Genomic DNA, 14530 nt, shown 5'->3' with positions numbered 1-14530 from the left:
TGAATGCCTTTCTAGTTGTCTATTCAATGACATGCTTTCATCATAAAACTCATTGCAGGATTCAACACAAGATTTATCTCTATAACTCTCATATGATTCAATGCATACAGTATCATCATCAGAAACAATTGATGATTCATCATAAGATATATCACAAAATTTTTCATAAGAATCATGAAGTGCATTAATAACAGGATTAACACAATATTCAGTAGATGATTTAGTACATGTAGCAATATAGCATTCAACACATAAATCATCAATCAAACTAGAGTAAGAATCGCATACCTCATGTTCTTTTAATGCACTAACCCCGTGATTTACCACTTTCAGCTCATTTGAGTTTAACGCTTCCGAAGTGGTGGTCTCCTTTTCCCGAGTCTCTCCATACTTCTTTTCAAGCTCAACCTAGATCTCTTGTGCACTACTACATGCCATAATCTCATGAAGAATATCAGTACTATCTAAAGCACAGTACAGTAAATCTATGACATGGGAATTTGCATGCATTAAATTAATATCATTTTCTACTAGGATACAAATTCCCTTATCAATCACCTGTCAGGCCCTCCAGTCTATTAATTTTATGAAAATGCTCCTTCTTATATTTCAGTAGGTGTAGTTAACACCACAAAACAATGGAGGAGTGGAAGGTGATCGTCCCTCTCCGAATGGGGATACACCAATGTGAGTCATTGCGATCTTTTACAAAAGCGTTTAAGCCTAGTGCAACAAGGCTCTGATACTAATTGTTGGTTTCGGTGTATTCCTAAGAGGGGGGGGGGGGGTTTGAATTGGTATTTTAAAAATTTATCTCCTAGGTTAAACTATCCAGCAACAGTATATACACAACTTAGGGTCTGTCTATGCAATTCCAAATGTGCAGATAAATATAACGTGCATAAATTAAATCATGCGCAACATTCACAATATAACATGCACATGGTAAATAACGTACGAAAAAATAAGATGCACACACAATATGTTGCTGGGGTTCGGCCAACTGTGCCTATGTCCTTGCCTCAAGCTTGCAAGCCTGAGGATTCCACTAATGCTCACTTAATGGGTGGAGCAGCACCGTTTACAACTAGGTCAATTAACAGGGATGACCTCAACCTACACCTTACCAGGATGGTGCATCTAACTTTCCTAACCGGGTCTAAGCCAATTAGGGACTATTCAATAGGGCTAGTCTTCCTCTTTAGGTCCATGCATGGAATACAACAAATTTACACTATAATTTGTATACACGTAAAATGCTTCTTACTCTAAGCTGATATGTACCAATAAGCTCAATTGAATAATGCACTCACGTATGATAGGATATTAAGCTCAAGTGAGATTTAGTTAACTAATGTGTTAACTCTCAACAAGATGTATATCAAAGTGTGTATGTGAGAGTGAGACTTTTGATATCAGACTAATATACTTCTTTTGTGCATAATCAAACAGTCTCTATAACCCTAAACAAGCATCACAAAAATATTTATCAAATGCAAATCATAGAGGATAATATGGTTTTAAGCTTGATAAAATCAAGCTTATGAATTTTGCAATGAGGATGCAAGATCAAAATCCACACAAGGGTTTTTCCCAATCAAATATTTATGAATGAAATATTATAGGAAAAACTTTAAGCAACTCTCCAAAAATTAATACACTATTAAATGAAATGAGGGAGATTTAAAGCTTGTAAGAATAATATGAAACACTAATCTCTCTAAAAATAAATGGAAAGATAAGTATGAGAAGAGATTTTGGCAATGAGTATAAAAAATATGGAAGTAGGAAAGATTTTTTCCCAATAAAATTTTCAGAGAATTTTGGATAATCTAAAACCCTAATCTTTTGTTAATTTTGCAAATGAGAGCCTATATATAGAATTTGGAAAAATTATAGCCATTGGGGCCGTTGGGTATTTTAGAAAAAGATTAAGTGAGTTTAATTAAAATTAACCTAGTTTAAACTCAGTAAAAAATTTGCCAACCCGAGAGGTTCAGTTGACCGAGTGTCCCAGTTCGGTCGACCAGGTAAAAAATGAACTGAGAAGATGGTCGACCATACTTGAGTGTTCGAAGGCAATTTTCCAAGTCCGCGCGGTTCGGTTGACCCTATCATTTTGAACTAGGAAGTTCGGTCGAATAGGAGGTTGGGGCATCTCCCAGGGATGTTCGGTCGACTAGAGCGTTGAAGCTCATTTTCTGGTCAGTTGACCAAAGGGTCAACTTTTGACCCAAAGATATTTGGTCGACCAAGCAATATTATCTTGGCTAGGTTCGGTTGACTGTAGTGTGGTCAAACTATTGACCATGGACCAGTTCGGTCGACCGAATGCTCCTCATGCATTTTGGTTCGGTCGATCGAATATGCATTTTAGGTGCATTTCAGTATTAATCCCATTGTCCCATTGTATATAAACCCTATTCATATGATGATTAAATTTAAGAAGATAGGACATATTTTTATGTAGTATAGGGGTACCTATGGTCAGTCTAAGGCATTTGAGAATTAACCCCAAAAATCTAGCATTGGTCGACCGAAGGGTGATCCCTAAGGTCCATCTATGGTCTTGAGCTTATCTATCCTATCATGCATGAAATGCATTAACTATTACAAACCATATAAGATTAAAGACCCAAATGATAAATATAAAAACATAATACAACTTGAAACACAAATCGATCTTCATGCGCGCCTCCATTGCAACTCCATGGAATACGCTTGGATATGCTCATTTAGGTGCTCTTATGGCTTCCATTTCTCGTCTTTTATCCATGGTAAGAAAAATAAACTTGTTCAAATACTCAAAGCACACATATGAGATACTGTGATTTGTCATAGTCAAAACACGGATGTGACCAAAAAGTCAACACAATCCAAGGAGCCATTCGATGGCATTGTGTAGCAAGGGTGCACTAGCCGTCCAGAGCATGGTCGGGAACCAAAGTATGCTCTATCACAAACGATCACGAGAACCTCTATACGAGACTATAGCCTAATATGTGTACCTGACTGAAGCAATAGTGGTTCTAATCTTGTCACTAAACATCATCACCATCAAAACAATAAATGAAAGCAGTAAAGAGAAAGCATGTAAAAAGATCATACCTTTGCATCCAGAAAGCCTGTCACTAATGCCAAAAAATACAACTGAACGATCATGTAATATACACTAGAAAACACAAGAGCTCTGTCGGTTGTCATAGGCTATCGAATACACCTTGCACAATCCAGAAATATACACTACTCATAATCTAACTTGGCTCTCAATGACATATTAAGTCTGTCACTAACCTAATAGAGGCCAAAGAGGAACCCAAAGATCGTGTTCGTAGCAAATACTTATAGGCTCTAGGGTTTACAAGGTTTGTTTCATAGTTTAGGAAAGTTTGCAGCAAATCTCGTGCAAAAGATCATTGCTGTCACCATGTCGCTCCCATGCTTCCCTTGTGTGCTCCTTGGTCGAGACTCACGGGAAATAAGGAATTCAAATCTTTGATGTCTTCAACTATGTCGCACCTCATGGTCTTGCTGGTCGAGTTGATGGTTGAGACTTGCAGGATCTTGATCTTCAGGAAATCTTAGGAACTTGGCATAGTCGCCCCTCAAGGTCTCTTGGTCACCCACTTCATCAAGGCTCTCAGTAATTCTGCTCTCAGTTCTGTCTCAGTATCTCGATGTGGTTGTCTTGGAGGTTCACATGGTCGATCACTTGGTTGACCCTTGCATTATTTCGATCTCAGTTTGAACTTCGAAGTCTGTAGTGGAAGACTAAGTCACCCCTGTGTGTTGCTGGTCGTGCCACTTGGTCAGACAAAGACTTCCTTTTCTTTGATGATATGAGGCTTTGAGAGCTTGGAAAAAATTTTTAATTTAAGCTTTGTATACTCTAGATTCTCCTTTAGCATCTCATATGCCTAACTCCTTGGCTTTAACCTGTATTTCCTGAAAAGATGAACAAACCTTACATAACTCCGAACAATGATAACAATGGGTAAATAAATAATACAGTGAGAATAAGAAAAGGTAAATAAGGGTCTAAAATCATGCATTTTAGAGACTCATCATGTTGGAATTGGTGTATTCCCAAAAGGGGGGGGGGGATGAATTGGGTATTTAAAACTTCTTAGGTTGATTTCAATTCCACAAGCAGTATTACACAACCTAGATTCTGTCTATGGAATCCCAAATGAGCAGATAAATAAAATGTATGGAAATTAAATCATGCGCAACATTTGCACAATAACATACATGCATAGAAAATGAAAGTGTAGAAAATAAATTGCGGAAATATAAAGTACACGTACGATATGTCATTGGGGTTTGGCCAATACTGCCTACATCCCCGCCTTAAGCTAAGAAGCAAGAGGATTCTACTAGTTGCTTACTTCACGGGTGGAGCGATACCATTTACAACACCTTATCAGGATGGTACACCTAGTTCTCTTAACCGGGTCTGAACCAGTCTGGTACTATTCACAGAGCTAGTCTTCCTCTTCCGACCATATGTTAGGAATACAATAGATAATCAAATATGTACAAATAAATGCTTCTAATACAAGCTGATGTATACAATATGAAGCTTAAATACACTCACACATGATATGAAATATAAGCTTAAGTGAGTATATGATTTTCTCAAAATTACTTAAGCACTCTTTGACTTAGGTGTATATAATAAAACACTTCAAAGATTTAAACCCTAAAAAATAATTTTATCCCAAAAATAATTTTTCAAATAAAGTTCAGGAGAACCTAGGGTTTTTGCTTTCAAATGATTTTTCTCAAAAACAATATATATATGATCTTTGATAAAAATGAAATATGAAAGATGTGCTCTTCAAAGATCTAAAGAAAACGTCAAATGAAATCTCCAAAATATATTTAATAATAAAGTGCAGGAGATCTAGGATTCAAGCTCAAAAAGGATTTTCCAATAAATCAACATGGGCTTTGAAATCTTGCAATAGATGTGCAAGATTCAAAAGCATAGAAAGTTTACTCCCAAATATATTTATCAAATGAAAATATATGGGACAAACAATAAGACCACTCTCAAAATTATTTTTCGAAATAAAAAATCAAAGAGAGAGTGGGTGTCTTGAATAATAAATGCCCAAAATATGAATGCTCTCTTTTAACAAAGAATTTTTCAAAAGAATGAAAAAGTGAGTATAAAATTGAATGAAGAAAAAATTATTTTGGGAGAATCTTCTCTCTAATCTTCTTGTTAAGAAAAGAGTAATGGAAGGGGTATATATAGACTTTGGAGGATTTTTGACCGTTAGAGACATTACGAATTTTTGAGAAAATTTAAGAAATGTTAATAAAAAATAACCTCGTTTTAACCTCGTTAAAATTCAAGCAACCCAAGAGATTCAGTCGACCATTTTTAAGATTCGGTTGACCAAGTTACTAAGTTTGGTCAACCAAGGTGTTTTTGAACTGAGCTGTTGGTCGATCGACCAAACTTGAGGCGATTTTGGACCTCCAAGGTTCATTCGACCAGGTTAAGTTCGGTTGATCGAATTTGGACGTTCGGTTGACCAGGCCTTTTTTCAACTTCAAGTTCGATCAACCAGGGCGTTATAATTTCCCCATGTGCCAGTTTGGTCAACAAGGGCGTTGATGTTCATTTTAAGGACGATTGACAAAATGGTCAAACTTTTGACCTTGGAGAGGTTCGGTCGACCGAAGGTGCTCTGTATGTTAGGTTTCGGTCTACCGAACACATTAAATTTGTGCATTTAATTCCTACCTCTCTTTTAAAGACACTCTTGTTCACATATTTGTTTCTTCTAAGTTATAGGCGGTTTTTTCATGCAATAATTTGGGACATATGGTCAGTCTATGGTATTTTGAGAGTTAACCCCAAAAATCTGGCATCGGTCGACTGAAGGGTGCCCTACAGGCATTTGGTTCCCTATGGTCTTGTTGAGCTTATTCATATCATGCATGCATATACAAATATTATAGACCCAAAATACAAATACCAAATGCATTTACATTTAAAATAAGTATCTTCTTCTTCTTCCTTTGCTCCTCAGATCATGGAATACACCACATAGTATGATCGTTATATCTCTCGGGCTTCCATCATTTATCTCTCATGTGTGTGCTATATTGAAAACTTGTTCACAGGCTAGATGCGCACATAATATCCTTGTGTTTCGTCAACATTAAAACCAGAGATCGAACTCAAAAAGCCAACACATCACAACCTTCGACTTACACTTTGCTAGTCCTTGAGCAAAGCAAAATCTAAGAAACCACAAGCCTATCTACCTCCTCTTTTGTAGGAAATATGGTTGCATTTACCATATGCAACAAGGCTTTAAACCCCTAGGTTGATCCTAGTGGACGAGTTCTAGTCTTGTGAGGGTTTCAAGGGCGGTACCCACAAACACCAGTTCAGTGAACAAAAGATAAGAACGCATGTAGGACAATCATACCATTTTACATATAGAGATACAACCTTATTACATATAGGTTCCTTTATACTTGACTCTACTATACACACACTCCGCAGCAATTTAATCATGCAAATCTCAACAATACAAGGCCATCTTAAGACACAACTCATAGAAAATCAACCCATGATTATAATTCATAGTTAATATTAGCATGTAAATTCAGGTATGAATAGGCCACTTCACAAGGCATGTGTAAGATATATGATTTGTCTCACTCAGAATGCCCTGGGACACCTATAGGACGGTTGTCTTAACTCAGCCTCACTGGTTTATTCTCTCAAAATGCACTCAAGAAAATGGGTTCACTCTCATATGTGAGGAAGAGTGTCATGATCAAACATCCCACACATTTTAAGAACTAATGCTAAAAATGTGGAGTGTACTAGCCTTACAAGAAAGGAATCCAACTTTTACTGAGGTGTCGGGTCCTTCACCCTAGCATCTTCTCACTTACTTGCCACATTCAATCAAGTCCACCCTAGATGAACTTATTCCTAGACTAAGTGTGAATTCAACAAGTGCACTTGTTAGAAGAAGATTCTTTATACGTGTTGCATTGTGATGTCGTGTCCTTAGCTTGACCTCTTTATATTTGTTTGGAGCAGGTGTATATTTTTGTTTTCATTTCCTCTGCTCATTTTTTATTTCATCTTCTTTCTTTGCATGGTTAACTAAGAAAATCATTACACTCTTATATTGTCTTCATATCTCCAATGGGAATGTAGCTCGAATAGGAGTCCATGGAAAAAGTCTATCTCTAGAGATGGCTTAACCTTCACGTCTTGAGTAAGCTTTGAGACTTAGATTTATATCTCCCCACTTGATGTCACCTCTAGGCTAGAAAATGCAAAAACAAAGACTAGTTGGCAAAGGAAATCTAGTAAAAGAAGGAGGATTGAGTTTTATAAACTCAAAATTTGACGTCAATAACTCGAGAAATGAACAATGGCTTAACGGTGCCTCACGAGGTGTCATAGTCATCACGGGTGTTCTCTCAGTGCTCTCAAAGAACCCTAAGTGCTACAAATCACGTGTAGGCGTGTTTTTAGCCTCGTGAAGTACAATGTAAATGCAAGCATTTACACATCAGTATTAACCCAAATAAACCACCAGTCAAACTACTTGAAGTAATACCAAGATATCGGCCATGTTATGTGAATTTTACACAACTAATTCACTATATTGTTAGTGATCATAATAAAATCATGTAAGTGAGAAGCCTATGCATGTAACACTAGGTTATATAGGTGTATGTAGAGGGTATAATATATATGTTAGCATGGCCTGGACAAATAGAGTTCATTGGAAAATTTTAAAATTTGTCATTTTTGTGCATGAAATGTGCCATGTAGTGTGCCACCCCCTACCCCCAACTTAGAATTTCAATGTCCTCATTGAAGTGTAGAAAGAAAGACAATACTCGGGCATGGGAGAGGATAGTGCATGGTGCCAGTAATAACAAACAGTGTACTTGCATATTATAGAATCTAGAAATAGCATGCATGCAAAAAAATACACTGTAGCACAAAATATATGTACAGGCAAAAACGCCATGTATACTCATTCATAGGAAAAGGTAGTATAATGTGATCCAAGCAGTGCTAAGCCACTAAAAAACATGGTGTTGAAAAATTAAAATAGAGGAAACAAAAACCACATGTGCCTTAGCAGCACGAGCAGACATTTTAAACTATAGATTGGATGGTCATCCCCAGTCCTAATCTAATTCTTCCTCGGAGGAAGCGCCAACATCGTAAGTAGAGTCGAACCCTCCTAAATAACCAGATGCATCAGATGGAGTACCCACTGTAGATTAGCGGCCCGTGGATGATCTTTCACTGGAAGTGGCTCCCTCCTCCTCAGAAACATAAATTGGGGAAACTGGGACTGGTGATGGCACACGGGCAGGTGCTTGTAAGGCAAGCTAAAGTGCCACTGGAGAAACAGATGAACTAGATGGTGGAAAGATGGTCCTAGATCGACTATAGTGCTAGATGATGGGAGGTGGTTGGACGTGCAATTGGACTAGCAACCGTGGTACATCCACCGGTAGGATGAGAGCAGTAGTCATAGCCGGGACCGGTGGGGTAGGTGCTAATGGAAGAATAGGCTCAGGTATTGGAGCTGGACTGCTAGCATCTATACGAAGATGAACAGGGGATTGAGCCTTACCTGCTGTGGCAGCTAGCCTAGAGGTTTCCACTTCCCTCTTTCCAGAGGATTCAATCTCAATCATTATTTCTGGACTAGTCGAGGATTTGGCCTAGGGAGCAGGATATTGATGGGTTGGCAAATGCATTATTAGGGAACTTGCTGGAGATGGAGGATGGAAGGGAGAGGCGGTAGATGCAGGAGGGTGAGGTGGTGTTATAATTGGGTCTGCCGTAGTAGCAAACGTCGGTACGATAATAGAGTCCACGGTCTGTGGGGAGCTAAAACGTAAAATTTGAAATAGAGCCTGAAAACATTGGCGCATCTACGACTATGTATTCGGAACCTCAGAAAGAACATGCTCCAAATCATGGCGCAAATGGACCAAGTCTTCCCCAATCAGAGGCATAGAATGGGATGTTGATGGGGGTGGCACTGTAGCCGATGTAGAGGGTGCATCTACCATTCTCTTCTTCTTCTTCTTTGAGGCATGGTAAAGAGATGGACCTGGTGATTGTATGGGCTCATGCTTGGAGATGTACCAAAAGTTTGGAACAAGCATCTCAAATCCTTGAGGTCCTTCAAATGGGGCCCACTGATGGACCTTCAATCTAGCTATGGCTACCAATTCTAAACTCTGGTGCCATGTTCTTTCAGTGGTTACCTCGCCAATGGGAACATGTGTATTCGAGTCTCCAAGGTTAATTCTCAGGTGTTGCAGCATGACCATGATTAGCTAGGTGTAGGGGATGAAAGGTCATCTTAACTCCTTCGGGGTTTGTCCATGGGCAGGTTTAGACAGTGGCGTTTTCAACTTCGGGTGTTTCACGTTGCTCAAGTAAAAAATTATCATTTCATCTAATATTAGCTTAGGTATATTCAATAGGATCCCATTATGTACTGCATATAGCACCTATAAATGGATGCCACGACGCTTAAAATGGTGCTTAGAGGTGTAGATGTTGCGCTACAAAATCAAATCCCAAAGAAGCAAATAGCCAAGTACTCTGCTGCGGGCTGTACATGTGCCACGTACCATGTTGCCACCATCATAATACTGACCATAAAACATCTGGTAGATGATATGATGCACATCTGCTGAGTCCAGTGCCTCCCATGGAGTATCATCAGTTTCAGAGTAAGACCAAGCTCTGTCAATTAGGGTAGAAGTGACTTCAATCCCAACGCCATGGATAGAAGTGGACCACACTCTAGTGGTTGGATCATGATTCATATTTTGATAGAATTCTCATACCAGTTCGGGATTATAGGAGTTCGTTGGTGGGGGCCAAATAATAGTCCAACTTCCTTATTTCAAGGATATCGAAAAAGCAATTTTTCTTTTCATTGGTCAGCTACTCATCCATTTTGAATATATACATCGGCCGAAAATCATAATCATTCAATTTTATCTTTTGACTATTCTGCCTTTGGCATTTCTTTTCTGGCTCTAGAGCAGGTGTGAGATGCTCAAATTCTGTTGACATTTCGTCATGTAAGTGATGGGTCCTCTTTCACTTAGCAAGAGCCTAAGATGATTGTGGTTGGTTGGAGGTGACTCTAGATTTGGGATGGTGAGACATTCTTGGGGTAATGAGGCAACTGGATGGATGATGAAGAGGAATGCAGAGAGAGATTGAAAGGATGTGAGATCACGTACCTAGAACCCTAGGTGTCTTTGAGCTGATGGCGTGCCTGAGTAAGATTATCGCTAGTGTTATGATTCACCAGAATGAGTGTAGGAGGGTCGTAGATGAAACCAAAGAAGGTTAGTTAAGCTTGGACAACGAAGTCCGAAATGGGGGCGATGAAGTTTGACCAAAAGAGTGGATTAAGGAATTTGAAAGATCACGAGGGAAAAAGAGTTTCCTAAATCACTGTTTATAATGCGTTGACCAAGTTGCACCAAATTCTTTCTTGGGGGTGCTTGGTTGCTCCCCTCTCCCCTAGCAAAATTGTAAGATCCCAACTAGGTTGCTCTATGCTTAGTGCTGGTCACCACCTACTTATACTCCCTAACTATTCTAATTGTATCCTAAAGGATCTAAATCGTATGTCTACTAGTTTATAAACCTTAATGGTTTGAAAATAAAAAGAAAAACATTCAGGTTGCCTCCTAGGAGCACTAAGTTTACCGTCTTCAGCCAGATGCATCGAAAGCACATATCGAACTCATCTTGGTTCAATAACAAGCATATCATCCCCCACTCCTTCTTTGAACCATGTCTTATTTACCCAGATGTTTCCTTCCAAACTGGAGACTGTATCAAGAATTGAGAGAATCTGTTCATATGGGTCATCTAGGTCAGACAGGGGGTTGCTATGAGGTTGAATTATCTCCCCTAAAGGGTTCTTCCATAAGATCAAGGGGGCCACATCCTCAACACATTCATCGATCATATCAACGTCCATATTGTGGACGTCTTTAAGTGGATGTTGAGATGCGTGGAATATGTTCACCCGTAGCTGCATGTTACCAAAGGGCACATCTATAATCCCTATCCTACATTGAATACAAGCATTTGCCGTGGCCAAAAAGAGTCGTCATAATAGGAAAGGGATCTAGTACTTAGTTGGGTCAGAGGGTTCCATATCCATGACTATGAAGTCAACAGGATAGTAAAACTCGTCAACCTTAACTAAGATGTCCTCTATTACACCCCGGGGTATTTTCACCAATCGATCAGCAAAGCTTAATGTGACCAGGGTGGGCTTTAGCTCTTCTAAGTTAAACTACTTGAAAATCGAGTATGGTAGAAGGTTCGCACTTGCTCCTTAGTCCAAGAGGGCCCTATCAATTGTGTGATTTCCAATTACACATGAAATAGTTGGAACACCAGGGTCATTTAGCTTAGGAGGGAGGTGACCTAAAAGGATTAAGCTTGCATGCTTGGCCAACTTGACTTGCTTGTTCATATGCACCCTTGATCTTTGTTTTTGCATGCATAGCTCCTTGATGGATTTAGTAGTGGTCTCCTTCTTAGATTTAAAGGGTGCCTAGAGAGTTGCAAGGCAAGGAACTGCAGGAGTATGGTGGGGAAGTGTTTCATGCTTTGGAGGGGGACACCTAATTCTTCTATAGGTTCAACCCTCTTCTTCTCTTTACCCTTTTATTCATTTATTGTCTTCTTGACCCTATTGTTTATCTCCCTACCACTCCTAAGAGTGTTTATTTCCTGGGCATGTACTTTATACGATGAAGGTTCTACTGTGGTCTTACATTCTACTCCATATTGACCCTTATGTATTGCTTTAGGCTGGCTTGGCAACACACCTTCATCTCTCCTACTAAAAAACATAGTTAGTTGTCCCATAGTGGCCTCTAACTTAGCTATGGATTGAGATTGATAATGGAGTAATTTCTGATTCACTTGGCGATCGACTTCAATGCCTTGTAAGGTTTTCAACACCGCATCCTAAAAAAGAATCATAGTTAGGTTATTGAGGGGAAGATTGTTGAAACAATGAATGTCTATGAGCTGAAATGGGAGGATTTTGAAAATTTTGATACGGGTGAGGGAGTGAAGCATTAAGGTTTTGTTGAGGTCTTTGGGTTTGGAAGCCTGGAGCTTGCGGTCTCTAGGAAAAGTTAGGATATTGTTTCCACTGAGGACTGTAGGTATTTGAGTTGGAGTCGTTTGACGACCGATCATACCCATGGTATGTGGCCTTCACTTCCTCCTACACAAGATTAGGTTGGGAAGGTGCATGTGGGTAATTATAGCTTGTATATACAGGGTCGGAGCAAAACGCACAAACTTCTACATGCATCATCGATTGCGGTTACTGTCATAGAGACAAGAACTGATCAAGTTTTTGGGATATGGTGTGCAGAGTAGGGCTTAGGTCATGGTTTGTAGCCAACTTGTAAAATCCCTTAGGTTTGGATGTGTATGGGTTGGGGAGTCTATGAGTAGCAGCATTGTGCTGCTGAGAATTGTCAGCAAGATTCTCAAAGAGAATCCATGCTTCATTCTTGTGCTTTGTGAGGGAAGTACCTCCGCACAATGCATCAACCATGGACCTATCTCTCTTAACTAACCCTTTGTAAAAAGTTTGCACTAACTGCAGCTTGGGGACCGGATGATGTAGGCATTTACGGAGCAAGTCCCTAAAGCTCTCCCAAGTCTCAAAGAAAAGTTCCCCATCTGTTTGTGTGAAACTTGTGATTGCCCTTCGCAGCTAGTTAGTTTTCCCAATTGGGAAATACTTTTTCAAGAATTCATACTGCATGGTGGCCCAGCTGGTCATCGAATTCGACTCTAAGGACGTCAGCCAATATTTGGCGTTATCCTTCAGAGAGAATGGAAAGAGCCTAAGGCACAAGGCGTCATCACTAAAATTATGTATGCCGATGGTGGAGCCAATATTTGTAATCAAAATGTCTATCACTAATGCCAGAAAAATAGTTGAATGATCATGTAATATACACTGGAAAACACAAGAGCTCCATCTGTTGTCATAGGTTGTCAAATACACCTTGCATAATCTAGAAATCTACACTACTCCTAATCTAACTTGGCTTTCAATGAAATCTTTAGTCTGTCACTAACGTAAAATAGGCTAAAGAGGAACCTAGAGCTCGTGCTCATAGAAAATACTTATAGGCTTTAAGGTTTACAAGGTTTGCTTCATAGTTTAGGAAAGTTTGCAGCAAATCTCACGTAGAAGATTGTCACTATCGACCAAGTCGCCCCCATGCTTCCCTTGTGTGCGCCTTGGTTGAGACTCGCGGGAAATTAGGAATTAAAATCTTCGATATCTTTGACTGTGTCGCGCCTCAGGGTCTTTATGGTCGAGTTGATGGTCAAGACTTGATGGATCTCAATCTTCAGGAAATATCAGGAAATCAACATAGTCGCCCACTTCATCTTGGCTCTCAGTAATTCTGCTCTTAGTTCTGTCTCAGTATCCTGACGTAGTCGCCCTAGAGATTCACATGGTTGATTACTTGGTCTACCCTTGCAGCATTTCGATCTCAGTATGAAATTCAAAGCCTGCAATGGAAGACTAAGTCGCCCCTATGTGTTACTGGTCGCGCCACTTGGTTAGACAAAGACTTCCTTTTCTTTGACGATCTGAGGCTTTGGGAGCTTGGTTAAACTTCTGACTTTAAGCTTTGTGTACTCCAAATACTCCTTTAGCGTCTCACATGCCTAACTCCTTGGTTTTAAACTGTATTTCCCAAAAAGACGAACAAACCTTAGATAGCTTCGAACAATGATAACAATGGGTAAATAAATAATACAGTGAGAATAAGCAAAGGTAAATGAGGGTATAAAATCATGCATTTTAGGGACTCATCAATGTCCAATATTTATTTAGTTTGCGTTTTATAAAGTAAGCCATGTAAGTCAACAAAATTCTAACAATCTCCCACTTGGACTACAAAGGTAAGGTTTTGTAATGAAAACAAAACTTTCTTCGGATTAAAATACATAATATGTGGCCATAACAATGAATATTAAATGTGAGCAAGCACCATCCAAGCATAAAGGTTTAGAATGAGTATGCATATTCAGCTATGCATAAAATCATGTCTAATATGGATATTAATATCATACAAATCAAAATATATTGTGCAAATCAATGCGCAACAGAAAATCGAATTACATAATGCAGCAACCAACGATGAACAATATAGAACATAATCAAACAGATAATATGAAAGCAATTAAATAATGACACAAAGGATTTACGTGGTTCGACAATGCCTATGTCCATGGGAGCAAACAATTGTGATTTCATTATTTTGTGTCGAAGAATGATGTTACAACGTACAACATTGTATATATATTAACCTTCTTCAACCCTCTAAAGGTTTCCCATAGAATCCCAACCTATACAAATTCCCAATTTAAAATTTAAAAACACCGCTGAGTAACAGAGCCAAATCGTCAATGATT

At 39.0% G+C, this 14530-nt stretch overlaps 1 non-coding gene across 1 annotated transcript; it reads left to right on the top strand.

Annotated features, from left to right (window-relative positions):
- The first annotated feature begins 12702 nt into the window (after positions 1 to 12702).
- Positions 12703 to 12808, top strand: LOC131154632 (small nucleolar RNA R71). The gene has a single exon (XR_009136549.1). It is a non-coding gene; the product is annotated as a small nucleolar RNA R71 (small nucleolar RNA).
- The last annotated feature ends 1722 nt before the right edge of the window (positions 12809 to 14530 follow it).

The sequence above is a fragment of the Malania oleifera genome, chromosome 4, assembly GCF_029873635.1.
Source record: "Malania oleifera isolate guangnan ecotype guangnan chromosome 4, ASM2987363v1, whole genome shotgun sequence".
NCBI lineage: Eukaryota > Viridiplantae > Streptophyta > Magnoliopsida > Santalales > Ximeniaceae > Malania > Malania oleifera.
The sequence above is the reverse complement of the archived record's forward strand: the minus strand, read 5'-3'. Positions and strand labels throughout refer to the sequence as shown.